The sequence below is a fragment of the Oreochromis niloticus genome, unplaced genomic scaffold (genome assembly GCF_001858045.2).
Source record: "Oreochromis niloticus isolate F11D_XX unplaced genomic scaffold, O_niloticus_UMD_NMBU tig00001146_pilon, whole genome shotgun sequence".
Classification (NCBI taxonomy): Eukaryota; Metazoa; Chordata; class Actinopteri; order Cichliformes; family Cichlidae; genus Oreochromis; species Oreochromis niloticus.
This window is the reverse complement of record NW_020327324.1, coordinates 181,877-196,530: the sequence shown is the minus strand read 5'-3', so window position 1 is coordinate 196,530 and position 14,654 is coordinate 181,877. Positions and strand designations below refer to the sequence as shown.

At 41.4% G+C, this 14,654-nt stretch overlaps 1 long non-coding RNA gene across 1 annotated transcript; it reads left to right on the top strand.

The window, feature by feature from the left end:
* The first annotated feature begins 12,284 nt into the window (after window positions 1-12,284).
* Window positions 12,285-12,930, top strand: LOC109201657 (uncharacterized). The gene is made up of 2 exons (XR_002061723.2): window positions 12,285-12,516; window positions 12,683-12,930. It is a non-coding gene; the product is annotated as an uncharacterized LOC109201657 (long non-coding RNA).
* Window positions 12,931-14,654: the final 1,724 nt, after the last annotated feature.

The following is a 14,654-nucleotide window of genomic DNA, read 5'->3' as shown; positions in this document are numbered from 1 at the left end:
CAATATGCATTAACACACTGCATACAACTATGCACTGAAGGCAACTTTACACTGTATAATCATCTGGTACACAGAGCACAGAATCAATAACACGATAACAACGAATCTCTCTGCTAGAAGCTAATTAGCGAACAAATCTGTTATGCTAGCGAACTGCCACTTATGCATAACGTGATCCGATCCAATAATTTACGTCAGTATCGGACCGCCAGGGTTAAGGGTTATACGTAATATCGGATTGGTCCATCTCTAACACAAACCTAACCCTTTTGTACAATGATATACCATGTTCTGACTGAGAGATTTCTGTAAAAATTAAAAAGTACAGCTCTGCTATCACTTCCGACATAAATGTAGACAGGAAAGTAAACAGCAGTGACTTTTGTTGGGGTACTGAAGTTGGACTTCACGGGGGATCAATAAATTATAAAGTATATATTAAAGTATAAAGTATACATTATTATTATGTGCTACATGATCACTAGCGACACAACATATTTGTGTACAAATATCATTAACCCTTTAAAGCCGGTCGGAGCGGGCACGCTCCGCTTTGCATAACTATTTTTAAATCCCCGTAGAACCGGAACCACGTAAGCTAGCACAATAATTTTTTTTTGCATATGAAACCGGAGGAGTTGTACTTACATCTCATGCCATCAGCTTGTCCTAGGTCACGGTTTCCTTCCACATATAGCCGATCCGATCAGCTGTTCATAACACTTCCTACATTGAAATAGATGTCAGCGTGAACTATCCCATGTCAGCCATTACCTGCCCGAAACCGGAAGTGACGTCATTTTTCGCGGAAAATGTAGTTTTTTACTTGTAGGCCTTATAAGCCTATACTGGTGTTTTTAAAAGTCATGTTTGACTTTATGCTTTTCTGAATAGTTTCTAGGATGCTTAGAACTCAAATTGCACTGCTGGAAATAGTTTATTTTGATGCACATGCTGTTATTTTGCAAATTTGCATTATAGGATTGTTTTTCGTTTTTTCTGCAGTATATAAAAACTGGTGTATCTGAAAAATAAAACTATGAAGACACTCAAAATAAATTTCCTGTGGTTGGAAACTATTCTTTGCAATTTTTTTGTATTTAAAGTTTTGAGGGACAAACCTCTTAAATTTCTCTAAGTAGAAATATATGTAAAAAAAACAAAAACGATTTTCAATTTTTTGGTAGTTTATTGCAATTTTTGCAATTTATGTAGTTGCTATGGACTTAATGCATACATATTATTAAAATTTGGGCTAGAACAGTTGTATTGATGTATAGCAACTTGAAATGCTCCCAAAAATGGCACTACAGCATTTAAAAATATAAAGTAAGCTCTGGTGGATTTGGTTCTATGGTAGGTCTTAAAGGGTTAAATATGGCTGTATGGATTTTGTTTATATTCCATATGATTCCGATTGGAAAATGAAATGTGAGATTCTCAGCCTGTGACGCATTTGCGGTGTGTTTAGAACAAATGAATGTGAATAAATAAAGATCTGGCATAATCAGTTCTTTATTGTCAAAGGAAAACACTCTACCTGTCATCCATCTCGTCATTTACCTGTTTTGTCAGGACCAGATGTAATCTTCTGACAGACCTTTAACTAGTGTCATGTTTCATAGGTCAAAATCTTTGTAAATAGCAGACACACACACACACACACACACACAGTATGTTGCATCCAGTTTAGCTTAAATGTTTGCAGTGGACAGGAAATGTGAACAAGTCACACAATTGCTGCAGTCAAAGCTACAGGAGCTGTTTGAGGTTGGTGTAAAAAGAAAGAAAGCACAGAGAGGTGATAGAAGGAGGAGCTGAATAAAAAGTCTGGTCTTAAATACATTAAGTGCAGCTTCTCTTTGTTCTGCAATTATTATCAATGCAACGTTCAACACTGAGATTAGATGCAGATCAGCGTGCAGGCCTGGATGTGACGATGGGGCACTCTTTGCTCTGTTTGCTGGGGTTATTCTGTGAGTACAATACACACCTTTACTGTTTGAATGGCAGCGATGAAGGAAAATGTTTCTCACTGGTGACAATTACAGTGAATCACTGCTTTAACCAGTTTACCTGACAGCTTCAACACAGCATACGACTGTTTAAACTGTTAGATGCACTACTGCTGTTTGCGTACATTACATTTACTGTACACAATTTATTAATATTGTTTTTATGTTTTTTGTACTGAAAAGTTATATTCTTTCATATTTTAAATAATATTTTTTTTTCATGTTTGCAGCCTGTTTGACTAATAGTAACACAGAAAGGTGTTAGCTAATGAGCAATAACTGTGCCATCTGAAGATTTACCTTTAAAAAGCCTCAGTTTATATATTTATTGTGATTTTGTCAGTTGTATAATGTCTGATGATGCTTCATTCATTATTTTAGTGCTCAGTACAGTCATCCATGGAAACACTGAAGGTGAGAAATTGTTTTTTTTTCTTTCTTTTATATCATTTGTGTTGTTTTTAACTAGTAGTAGAATCTCCTGTGTTGCTCTAAATGACGTCCTCTGTGTTATATTTTGTATCATAAACCAAAAATTTCATTGAGATTATTGGTTAAAATGTTAATATAACCATGTTAAGTGTGTGAGCACTCAAACACACACCCACGATACAAACTGTATATTTACTGAAGAGCTGTGGCTTCATACATGTGGATTTTCTTTTCATGTTTATCTGATCTGAAAATATCAACAGTGTGTGTAGTTGTTAAGGGGCCCAGAGGCCAGTACGTGGATCTAAACAGATTCAGTCACAGGAAGCAATACTAAGGTTTCTCTCACAACTTTTATTGTGAAACAAGAACAAATAATGACACAGGGGAGAATGCTTAACGAAGGGATGTGGAAACGTGAGGGCTCTGTGAACAGAAGGAGAAAATGAGCAGACAAGATGGAGGTTAGGGAGGGTGAGGCTGAGCTGGCTTTTGTGGCTTACTTGGCAAGTGGAGTAGAGGTTGCTCCAGGAGTAATGAGGAGTAATGTTTGCCGGGTGAGTGTCCTGCAAGGTGGGTGAGTGGAGTAAGTTCAACCTGATTATTCCAGTGATTGATTAAACATTTGAAGGCAGGAGGTCAGGCAGCTAATGAAGAGTGAGTCTGTGAACATGAAACGGCGTGAGGTATTACAAGATAGTGACCAGCATCCAGGTAGGAATGCAAACTGCACACAATGTGAACGGTGGAAATTACTGAGAGCACAAGGAGAAGGTAAGTTAATCATAGAAACAATGAACAAGAAGCAAAGGCTGCCTGTTATTAACATGTGGTTAGTTGACAAACTGGCAAAATAGAAACATTGACACTGGTCTTAAATGCGGCTGATTGTCATGGATCACAATCAGGTGCACATAGCAGGTGCAATGATGAGGGCTCCTCCCAGAGGTGGAAGTGCAGAGGCATCATGGAAAAATACAGTCAACTCATCCAGACCATGACAGTGCATATTATTTCACTGAATCATGCTGTAGGCATGTATCCTGGATTATATTGTAGGAGTTTTTTTGGATTACCTCTTGGAATTATAAAATTATCAGAAGCTACACACAGATGACACCTTCAAGGAAACCAACAAGAAATAAGGTAACCAAAGGCTGCTCTGAGCTCAGCATAGAGTTTGTTACCTTCATACTCCCTCATTTAGTGTTTTGATTAAAAGCTGTCAAAGCAAAGTCTCTGTAGATGTTCAGTGTGTTGAATTGTGTGGCTGAATTTTGCAACAAGTTTGCATCAAAACATTCAGCAAAATAAATGTATGCTTTTGAACTTTTTCTAAATTACAGGAGGGAAAGTGAAGGTCACTCTGATAGCAGACAAATTAATCATACCAGCAGGGGGCAGTGTGACACTGACCTGTGATATGAAACACTCTGCTGACTTAAAATTTAAGTGGTTCAGAGAAACATCATCTGCAGTGAAGTCCACAAAAGCTGTTGGATCAGATAAAGTGATCAGGATCTCTAAAGGAGGAAAATACCAATGCAGAGGATGGAGAACAGACACAACTTCACTCATAGCACAAAGTGATCCAGTCATCATTCAGGAAACTGGTGAGTTTAACAATGTAATGTGAAATGAAACAGCATGGATTCTCCAAAGTTTGGAGATCATAGAGGGATAATATTATGACATAAATTTATCTCACAAAGTGATTTATGGCCCCAACCTGTCAAGTTATTTATGATAACAAAACTGTCATAAAGTTATAACAAACAATAGTGAGGTTATAATATTTAATAATAATGCTATTATTTTGTTAATGATAATATGTTAATCAGTCAGAAATTAAATGTATGGTTCAGTCATTCATAAATGTGTTTGGTGATTTGGCCCCTGATGCTCCAGTATTGTTATCAGTTACCAGTGTTGGGAAGGTTACTTTTAAAATGTATTCCATTACAGAATACTGAATACATGCCCCAAAATGTATTCTGTAACGTATTCCGTTACGTTACTCAATGAGAGTAACGTATTCTGAATACTTTGGATTACTTAATATATTATCATGCTGTTTACAACTACGTGAATTTACTATTGCTGTGATTTATTACTGTTACTGAAGGTCCGCGGCTCCGAACAGTAGTAAAGGGACCTCGGGCTAATACGGTGGGTTCCGTGTGGGCTGGTAGCCGAAAAATAGCTTTACTTTGTTGTCTGGGTCAACTTTGTTTGCCAGAGACAGAGAGAGGCGTTGAAAGGCTGCTCCAACAGAACTTATTTTTTCCGGAGGAAAACACGAACACAGTGTACAGTTGAGTCTTAATAGCTTACTTACAGCTGGGCTCGTCAGGCACTCTTCTTGGCTGCAGTGGTTATTATTATATTTACATGCTTCCAGCTCCCGTTTTTGCTCCGTGACAGCTCGGACTTTTCCTTTCTCTCCCTCCCTCGCTCACAGACACATAACGTGTATGGTAGTCCATTCTCGCTGCAGCACGGACTACACTGCCCATGAGGCTACATTCTTTAGAGCTATGGATGTACCATTCTGTCTATTAGCTTAGCACAACAACAACAACAAAAAAGCACTCTCTCACCCAGGAAACACGCAGAGAGAGAGCGCATCACCCTGTAACCATAGCAACCGTAACGCTGCCGCCTGGAACAACAGAACGTAGCTGTCAAACAAATCCAAATAATCCTGACCCGCGACAATATGAAACAGGAAAGTACCGCCGTGTATTCCATTTATTTCACCAAAGTAACTGTATTCTGAATACCACCTTTTTAAACGGTAACTGTAACGGAATACAGTTACTCATATTTTGTATTCTAAATACGTAACGGCGGTACATGTATTCCGTTACTCCCCAACACTGTCAGTTACAGACATCACTCTATGTGATACGCTCATTTCACAGGTCATCCACCCAATGGCTGTGGAGCTGTCATAGAAACCTTTTTGAATTCTGAAGATAGTCAGCTCAGAGATAGGAGATATTTTAATAAAGATTTCTCTGGGACCTGTGATCCTCATGTGATTATTAACAGGACTGACTGAGGATCAGTGAAGAGGGCAAAACACAGCTAGGGTGTAAAGAACTTCATGTTCTGGGACCATCAAACATCTTTTTCTGTGAGAGACAAACAATGAGACAATTATAACAATAATAATAATTTAATATTTAATGACTGAAACAAAATGGTTTGCTATGTTACGTATGAGCTACAGATGTGAGCAGCACATTTTCTGTACATCTGCAGTCACTGACTGGGCGATCAGACCTCTGTACTGGTTGTTTGTGGCTCTGTAGACACGTGACCTAGAAGCACGGCTACAGTCATCGACATCATCATTCATAAAACAAATTCTTTCTATGCTTATATAACATTCTCACACACTAATTGGATTAGAATCAAGGATATTTGGCATGCACAGTTGAGCAGCCAGGGATTGAACTACCAACTTTCCAATTAGTAGATAGAGCCACATCCACCCATTTTATGAATAGCAGACATTGTAGGCTGTTATTTGTTTCCTAACTGGATATTTTTCTGTGAACAGTTCCCAGTAAGCCCACTGTGACCCTGCAGCCTTCGTGGACTCAGATATACAGCGGTGAGACAGTCACTGTCAGATGTGAGATTCAGGGAGGTGAAGGAGCTCAGTGGACGTATGAATGGAGAGCAGCCAAGTTAAACACACCTCCAACATCCAATGAATACAGAATCATCAGAGCTACTGAGTCTGACAGTGGAGGATACAGCTGCCGGGGCAGAAGGGACTATTTCTTAACAGAATGGAGTGATACCATCACACTGACTGTGTTATGTAAGTTGAAAAAATTTAATCTGAACTCATTTATTGAAAATTGTTATAGTGTTTTTAATAAAAAAAAATGTGTAGTATTATTTGTTGCAACTTGTTTGTATTATGCCATAGTTAATTCAATATTTTATAGTTGTGTACGGTATTTAGTTTTAAATCAGTCCATAAAGGTTTTAGGTTTTGGCTAAAGAGTGTGGTGTGGACACAAGAGCAACATACGCTACGTGGGTTTTTTGTGAAACAATGAAAAGATTGTTATCCATTTCTCATTATTCAGGTGTCACTGAAATTGCACTGATTTAGTTTAATGGACTCATATATCAATTGAAATAAACAAATAAATCTTATATATATATATCTTTAAAATCTTAGTTCTCACGTTTAAGTGTATTCATAACCTTGCCCCTCCTTATCTCTGTGATCTGCTTCTTATCACCACTGTTTCCTGCTCTCTCAGATCTTCATCTGCCACTCATCTTGTTGTTTCTTCTGCTTGTCTTATCAGTATGTGGCACAGAGGTTTCAGTCGCTCTGCTCCTCGGCTCTGGAACTCACTTCCTTCAGCCTTAAGAAATATAGATTCCCTTCCTTATTTAACTCAAAACGTACTTCATTAAACTGCCTCCACCTCGCTTTAATACAGATTTTACTTGCTGTCAAATCTTGGTTTTTTTTGTTGTTTTTTTTTGTTGTTGTTGTTGTTTGTGGTTGTATTTTGCTGTTTTTTATATTTTAATTTATTAGGATCTATTTTAATCTATAGTTTTATTGATGTCTCTTTCTCTTTGTAAGGTGACCTTGGGTTTTTGAAAGGTGCCTTCAATTATTATTATAAGTATTATTATTAGTAGTATTATATAGTATTATTATATGATATATATATGTGTGTGTATATGTATGTGTGTATATATACATACACACAAATCCCCACTCAGTGGGCGGTCTATCCTTGAAGCTCGGGTCCTCTACCAGAGGCCTGGGAGCTTGAGGGTCTGGAGCCACTCGCCTAGCTTGGGAGTCACCACACCTAGTGCTCCAGTTACCACTGGAAGCACTGTTACCTTCACCCTCCACATTTTCATGTTGTTGTTCACATGTTGCTGTCATTGGGAACCGCTACATCTATCACTACGGCCGTCTTCTTCTGTTTGTCTACCACCACTATGTCCGGTTGGTTAGCCAACACCATTTTGTCCGTCTGTATCTGGAAGTCCCACAGGATCTTAGCTTGGTCATTCTCCACCATCCTTGGGGGCGTCTCCCATTTTGACCTCGGAACTTCCAGGACATATTCGGCACAGATGTTTCTGTATATTATGCCGGCCACTTGGTTATGGTGTTCCATGTATGCTGTGCCTGCTAGAATCTTACACCCTGCTGTTATGTGCTGGATTGTCTCAGGGGCATCTTTACACAGCCTGCACCTGGGGTCTTGCCTGGTGTGATAGACCCCAGCCTCTATGGATCTTGTGCTCAGAGCATGTGCTACCATGATTAGTGCCTCTGTGCTGTCTTTCAGTCCTTCATGCTACTACGCAAGTAACCCTGGCGGAAGGGGTTACATGAATAGGATGATGGACCTATGGATGCTTGGATCCATAGGTCGAAACAACATCCACAAAGACGGTGAAACAACTAGTAGCTCAGTGTTCCAACATTCGAAAGAAGGGACTGCTCTCACAGCTAGAGATTGACGAGGTACAACATAAATGCTACAGCAAGGGGGAGCCAGGACAGGGGAGATGTCATCACCCCCACCCGAGATTGGGTACCAAGCCCCAAGTGCGATACGAGAAGGATCGTTGAGTGCGAGAGGAACTGACCTCTTGTGAGGAAAGATAGGATCATGCCAAGATTGAAACCTGGATCCCCCGTAGCCGGTTACCAAGACTACATGAAGTACCCTCAGAATGTCTGCTAGATGACGTTAATGCAGCACTACGGACGATACCTACAGCCACCATTACCGAGACTAACAATCTGATCTACAATACGGCAGCAGTGATCAGTGAGATGCTTGGCTACAAGTTGAACAGCCACAAGGGGCAGTACCCTCCATGGAGAAGGAGGCTAGAGGCTAAGATCAAAGTAGTGTGGAGGGAGGTTAGCCAACTATCGGAGTTGCAGAAAGGTGCGATGAAGAAGGTGCCTAAGAAGTACAGCAAGCTGCCCATACCTGAGGCCTTGGAAACTGCCAAGCAATGACTCACAGCCTTGGCCGGCCGCTCAAAGAGGTACACCAGAGAGATCGAAGGCAGGAGAATAAACCAGCTGTTGCCCACAGAACCAGCCAAGGTGTACTCTCAGTGGCAGGGGAACAATATGAGAAAAGCACCACCAAGGCTGGAGATGGAACAATACTGGAAGAGGATGGGATATGAGTATTCATTAACAATATGGGAGACGGATGCAACCCATAACGGCAATGCTCAGTGGCTAGTGGATCTGAGGGCAGACCACCGCAACCTCCCTGAACAGGGTCCAGTAACCTACACAATGTGATGTGACATCCAACAAAGGGTCTCCAGTATGAAGAGTTGGACAGCACCAGGCCCCGACATGGTTCACGCCTACTGGCTAAAGAAGCTGGCTACACTCCACGAGCACCTGGCAGCACAAATGAACCAGCTGCTAGTTGAAGAGAGACACCCGGAATGGCTAACCGAAGGCCAGACAGTCCTGTTCCTCAAGGACCCCCAGAAGGGACCGGTCCCCTCCAACTACCGACCAATAACCTGTCTCAGCACCACGTGGATGCTCCTGTCAGGCATCATAGTGGCTAAGATGAACAGACACATTGGTCAATACATGAATGGGCCACAGAAAGGGATGGGCAAGAATACCAGAGGCGCGAAACACCAGCTACTGGTAGACAGAACAATCAGCCGAGACTGCAAGACCAGACTGACCAACCTGTGCACAGCCTGGATTGATTACAAGAAGGCCTATGACTCAATGTCCCACACCTGGATCCTGGAATGCCTAGAACTGTACAAGATCAACAGGACCCTAAGAACCTTCATCAGGAACTCAATGGGGATGTGGCGGACAACACTAGAGGCCAACTTCAAGCCCATAGCACAAATCACCATCAAGTGCGGGATCTACCAAGCAGATGCTCTGTCCCCACTGCTGTTCTGCATAGGCCTGAAACACTCAGTGAGATCACTGACAAGACTGGCTACGGATACCGACTACGGAATGGAACAGTTGTCAGCCACCTCCTGTACATGGATGACATCAATCTGTATGCCAAGAGTGAACGAGACATCGATTCACTGATCCACACCACCAGGCTATACAGCAATGATATCAGAATGTCATTCGGACTGGAGAAGTGTAGTTGGATGGTAACAAAGAGAGGGAAGGTAGTCAGAACTGAGGGGATCGAACTACCAGAAGGCAACATTGTAGACACAGAGCACAGTTACAAGTACCTGGGGATCCCACAGGCAAATGGGAATCATGAAGAGGTCGCTAGAAAAGCTGCAACCACCAAGTACCTGCAGAGGGTCAGGCAAGTCCTGAGGAGTCAGCTGAACGGTAAGAACAAGATCCGGGCTATCAACACCTATGCTCTACTGGTGATCAGGTACCCTGCTGGGATAATAGGCTGGCCAAAGGAGGAGATAGAAGCCACTGACATCAAGACAAGAATGCTCCTGACCATGCATGGAGGGTTTCACCCCAAGTCCAGCACCCTGAGGCTGTACGCTAAGCGGAAGGAAGGAGGCCGGGGACTGGTGAGTGTCAGCACCATGGTCCAGGATAAGAAAACAAGCATCCACGAATACATCACGAAGATGGCCCCAACTGACACCGTGCTTAGTGAATACCTCAGGCAGCAGAAACCCAAGAAAGAGGAGGAAGGCGAGGAACCATCATGGAAGGACAGGCCCCTGCACGGTATGTACTACCAGCAGATAGCGGAGGTGGCTGATATCCAAAAATACTACCAGTGGCTGGACAAAGCTGGACTGAAAGACAGCACAGAGGCACTAATCATGGCAGCAGAGGAACAAGCTCTGAGCACAAGATCCATAGAGGCTGGGGTCTATCACACCAGGCAAGACACCAGCTGCAGGCTGTGTAAAGATGCCCTTGAGACAATCCAGCACATAACAGCAGGGTGCAAGATGGTAGCAGCCAAGGCATACATGGAACGCGATAACCAATGGACGGCATAGTATACAGGAACATCTGTGCCGAGTATAACCTGAAAGTCCCGAGGTCAAAATGGCAGACGCCCCCAAAGGTGTTGGAAAATGACCAAGCTAAGATCCTGTGGGACTTCCAGATACAGACGGACAAAATGGTGTTGGCTAACCAACCGGACATAGTGGTGGTGGACAAACAGAAGAAGACGGCCGTAGTGATAGATGTAGCGGTTCCCAATGGCAGCAACATCAGAAAGAAGGCACACGAGAAGCTCGAGAAATACTAAGGGCTCAGAGAAGAGCTCGAGAAAATCTGGAGGGTGAAGGTAACAGTGGTCCCAGTGGTAATCGAAGCACTAGGTGCGGTGACTCCCAACCCTCCCAAGCTAGGTGAGTGGCTCCAGCAGATCCCAGGAACAACATCAGAAATCTCTGTCCAGAAGAGCGCAGTCCTAGGAACAGCTAAGATCCTGCTCAGTACCCTCAAGCTCCCAGGCCTCTGGTAGAGGATTTAAGGATAGACTGCCTGCAGGGGCGAGTGGGGGATATTTGTTTAATACATATATATATATATATATATATATATATATATATATATATATATATATACATATATATATATATATATATATATGTATTTACATTTATTAGTGAAAGAACGTTTTACAGCTTTCTCAGTTCAGAAATGTTAATTTCCACAGCTGTCCCGGGTCATTAGGATTTGTATGGCTTAACAATTTACAGGAAAATATCAGTTTATGTATATTAATCTCACCCAGTGTCATTTATTTTTATGTTATTTTTCTAAACTGAACTGCAGCTAAACCAAAGCCCACACTGAGCGCTGATAACACAACTGTTACAGTAGGGGGCAATGTGACCCTTACCTGCTCTGTGAACCCATCATCATCATCTGGATGGATATACTTCTGGTACAGAGATAATATCCTACTGAATGTTGTCTCCTCATCTGATGGACAAATCAGTGTCTCACACGAAGGACTCTACAGGTGCAAAGGAAGAAGAGGAAACCCAGCTTACTACACAGAGGCAAGCCAAGAAATTCAAATTAACAAAACCGGTGAGTTTGGATTCAGCAGTCATAATTAAATTCAAGATCTGCATTCAGGCTACGTCCACACGTACACGGGTGTTTTTGAAAACGCAGATTTTTCTGTGCGTTTGCACCTTTCGTCCACACGTAAACGGCGTTTTCAGTCACTGAAAACTGAGATTTTTAAAAACTCCTGCCAGGGTGGAGATTTTCGAAAACTCCATTTTTGCGTTTACGTGTGGACGAGGAAAACGGAGAAAACGCAGCGTCAAAGGTGTGCTCCTTGTTTTGACGTCACACTGTGCGCCAGGTTATTGTTTCGGTGAAATGTAATTTCTACAATGGCGGACTTAGACAAAATACCATTACTGTTAATTTTACTCTCTGCAGTGTTTAAATGCTTACATATACACACACAGTTACTGTCCCTCCACACATAGGACTCAGTTCTGCTTCTATGCGCCATCTTTGTTTACTCTTTCCCACCAAGGCTTCTAGACTTCTGACTGGCCAACATTTCTACATGGTTAGGAATATATCGCCACCTGCTGCTTTGGCATGTTCCTGGCAGCGTTTTCCTTCGTTTTTGGCTTTTACGCGTGGACAGGATCTTTTTTAAAAACGAAAACGGAAAACCTCCGTTTTCAAAAATACCCGTGTACGTGTGGACGTAGCCTCATATGATTGCAAAACTCAAAATATTGATGTTTACTTAATATTGTTTTTTTATTTAAATATTTGCATTAATAGGTCCAGCCAGTGCTGTTGTAATAGTGGAACCTGATTGGCCCACAGTATACAGTGGAGAAATGATCACTCTCAGCTGTGAGATCCAAGGAGGAGACACTGAGTGGGAGTATGAATGGAGAACTACAAGCTCACATAAACCATCAAACCAAAGTGAACTCAGAGTAGATTTTGCTTCTTCATCTAACACTGGACACTACAAGTGTAGAGGCAGAAGCAAAAGTGCACAACATCATTTAACAGAGTGGAGTGTTCCTTTAAATTTGACAGCATCACACAGTAAGTAAAATCATAATCCATTCACCCAGTCATTTTTGATTAATTATGTGTTGAGATAATAGTTAAAATTTATGGTGCTAACATGCTAAATATGTAGCATACCGGCATTGTATTTATGAATTTGCATGGATTTGATCATCACTCCAAGAATCTAATTTCCCAACAGATAAACCCCGTCCTGTCCTCACTGTGTCTCCATCATGGCTGAGTCCTGGAGCCTCAGTAACTCTGAACTGTGAGGTTGAACATCCGTCTGCAGGATGGAGCTTCTACTGGTATAAAGCTGTTCCTGATCTATCAGAGAAATCTTACAGTTATGAGCTGCTACCTGATGGCAGTGGGACTGCACAGGACTCCTACATCATTCATGAACAGACACACACAGCAGGATATGTGTGCAGAGCTGGAAGAGGAGACCCAGAGTATCACACTGATCACAGTCAACCAACGTTTGTCTGGTCTGCAGGTGAGGAATTTTTAAATTAACTGTCAATCTTATAAACATTTGGCTCTAATAAACTGTTCTGCATGTGCTCTTTTCGTTCATTTGTGATGATGTGGGAAAGAAAAAACATGACGTGTCCAACTGTTAGTCACATGAATTTTCTCTATGCTATTCTATTTCTTTATTTCTCACCAGGGAGTTTAAAACTGGTGCAGCATCTGTAAATACTTCGAATTTAAGATCATAAAAGAAATTAAAAGAAAAAAATTAAACAAACTGTAATCGAGAGAAATATTAGAAAGAGCAAAGAGCACATGTAATTAATGCCATGTGTACATATGGAAAAAGTCCAATACAACAAGTCAGAATGACAAAATGAAATACAGATAGTTCATATATGTGAAGATCACAAACACAAGAGGAAGGAGACAAATATAATGTTACTATAGGACTATAAGACAAGGACATTTGTAACCCTTTTTTGTCTCATAAGGGTTACAAATGTGGAGGATGTCTGTAGCTCAGGTCATCTGCCAATCTATTAATCTGCCGGGGATTCCCATGATGCATTGAGTTTTTCCCTTCCAGTCACCTTTCTCACTCACTATGTGCTAATAGACCTCTCTGCATCGAATCATATCTGTTATTAATCTCTGTCTCTCTTCCACAGCATGTCTTTCATCCTGTTTTCCTTCTTTCACCCCAACCGGTCGCAGCAGATGGCCGCCCCTCCCTGAGCCTGGTTCTGCCGGAGGTTTCTTCCTGTTAAAAGGGAGTTTTTCCTTCCCACTGTCGCCAAAGTGCTTGCTCATAGGGGGTCATATGATTGTTGGGTTTTTCTCTGTATTTATTATTGTGCTATCTACTGTACAATATAAAGCGCCTTGAGGCGACTTTTGTTGTGATTTGGCGCTATATAAATAAAATTGAATTGAATTGAATTAATCAGAAGGTTGGTGGTTCATTCCCTGGCTCCCTGGAATTTCAGTCAGGTTTCAGAGCTCATCACAGTACAGAAACAGTTTTATGAAGGTTACAAATGATTTTCTGACAGTGGACTCATCTCTGTGCTTGTCCTGCTAGACCTCAGTGGAGCGTTCAATACTGTTGACCATAATATTCTAGTAGAGCGATTAGAGCACGCTGTAGGTATTACAGGTACTGCGCTGCAGTGGTTTGTATCATATCTATCTAATAGACTCCAATTTGTTCATGTAAATGGAGAGTACTCTTCACACACTAAGGTTAACTATGGACTTCCACAGGGTTCAGTGCTAGGACCAATTCTGTTTAGAGAAGGGAGAGCATGGAAACAGAAGACGAAATACAGAGTTAAAATAGTCAATAAAAATAAATACACTTTATTTACAACACTAAAAATACCCTCATCAGGGGAGAGAAAAATAAAAACATAAAACTCGGCACAATAAAAATATAATGGTGCTCCATCCCCTGTCATTATGCCGTCTCCTCTCGCTGCCCTTAGGGTATCTCTAATCAAGCATCAAGTGGAGGAAGGCGGAAGGGCGGGGCTTCTCCCCAAACACAAACAATATATACAAAAAACATGCAACACTACAAACATGCTCTAACAAAAATAAACACTGAGACAGCAACACATGCAAAGGAAAAAATAAAAAAGAAGAAGGAACGTCTCCCCCAGATGACAGTTAAACTACAGGAATGTCTTAAA